The sequence below is a fragment of the Ptychodera flava genome, chromosome 2 (assembly GCF_041260155.1).
Source record: "Ptychodera flava strain L36383 chromosome 2, AS_Pfla_20210202, whole genome shotgun sequence".
Taxonomy (NCBI): domain Eukaryota; kingdom Metazoa; phylum Hemichordata; class Enteropneusta; family Ptychoderidae; genus Ptychodera; species Ptychodera flava.
In genome coordinates, this window is record NC_091929.1 from 31,560,462 (window position 1) to 31,562,231 (window position 1,770).

Sequence of the window (1,770 nt, forward strand, 5' to 3'; positions counted from 1 at the left end):
ACGATCAGAAGAATGGAGTTCAAGACTCTAGCACGGTGTTGTGCCCACGAGCAAGGCACTTTACTCCTCAGTGCTCCATTGGGTTTTTTATTTAAAAAATCGTAATTTACTTTCTGTTATATCATCATGTAGCCATTCATTAATTTATGTTTATATCATTATATAACCATTTGAATTAAGATATCATTTGGTGTGTAATCAGAACCCCTAGATTACACTAATGAAAAAGGAAGCAAGCACGATCATTGTAGCTCTGCCGTGAAGTAAGCTGGTTACACGTTCAAGTAATAAACTTTAACTCGAATGCCCGGCGAGGAGAGGTCCGAGATTAATCGCGGCTCAGCTCTAACCGAGTTTTTTCATGGTCAAATTTAACATTGCCCACTGATTACAAAGACACGCGACATAATCGCTGTCTTTAAGAAGCATGAACACAATCCTTAGAACTCAACTGTATAAAGAAAGAAGTTTGCATTGTTTTAACTCATGAATACCTTAAAGTTGTTCTAGTCTTATGACCAATTTTTTAAGATGTTTCAAGCGTCGACAACGGAACAATTAGAGACGACCTTTTCAGAACAATAAGCGCCTACGCCAATTTTTGTCACCTTTGTGAAATGAAACTCAAACAATTTCTTTCACATCAGAAACTATGATAAAAAACTGAAGCCAATATGATATCATGTAAATTCAGTCCAAATATATTAGAAAAATTAAAGAAAAATATACAAAAATTTACAAAACGTTGCACTAAAATTTGGAGGGAAAAATATGGCACTCAATGGGTTTTAATGTAGTTGCATTAATCTACTCTTGAGCAGCGAAGGCTTGTTTCACCTTTCTTATATTTGAAATTAATCTTTATTTATTTCTATTGACTTTTTGCAATAAACATGTTTTGTTGTAGGTCGAGGCACATTAAAACAAATTTCAAAATGGAAATAACTATTTATAACATATTTATAACAAGAAAATATACAATTAAACGTATCAAATATATGAAGGACATAGAAAAGGACAAAAGAGTAGAAAACACGACAAGAATTACAAAGACCTGTCTTATTAAAACCAAGTGAATGAATAATCATGACAAGCTTTTTTAAAATTTTCTATACTATCTACTCCTTTCAAATGGAAAGGTAAACTATTAAAATCTTTGGCGCCTGTGGTTTGGGATGACTCTCTAAAAAAATCAGTTGTCGCCCTTGGAATGAGTAAAAGATACTGACCAGCAGATTGTAAGCTTCACGCGGGACGATACTCATTAAACAGTGAACTAATATTCTCAGGTGCGAGCTTTCTCTTGGCTTTAAAAACAAAGATTAAACTATTTAATTTTGCTTTAAAATTTGATGGTAAGCATTATAATCTAAAACGATTCTTGATTGGAGCATTGGAGATTTGGGCAGATCAGATTTGGACTTGGTACTTTGCATTTGCCGTCTTAATTAATTAACCTATAGGGTTCTGTCGTCCTATCACTTTCCCTATTTGCAAGGTAGTACGAGGAGTTCCAATACAGACGACTAATAAGCTATGTTTGACCTCTGTTGTGCCGATTTTTTCTAGTGTACACAAAATGTGATGGTGAATTGTAAAAGTTGTAAATAGTTATTCGTGCCCGATGTTAAATAAATGCCCGGGCCACTATAGGCAAATGGTGTGCAAATAAATTTGTTATTTCAGAACTACTGAAAGGAAAAAAAGTTGCAGTACTGTATTTTAACATATGAATGTATCATGAATTTAGCGCCACCTTATCTTATAGAA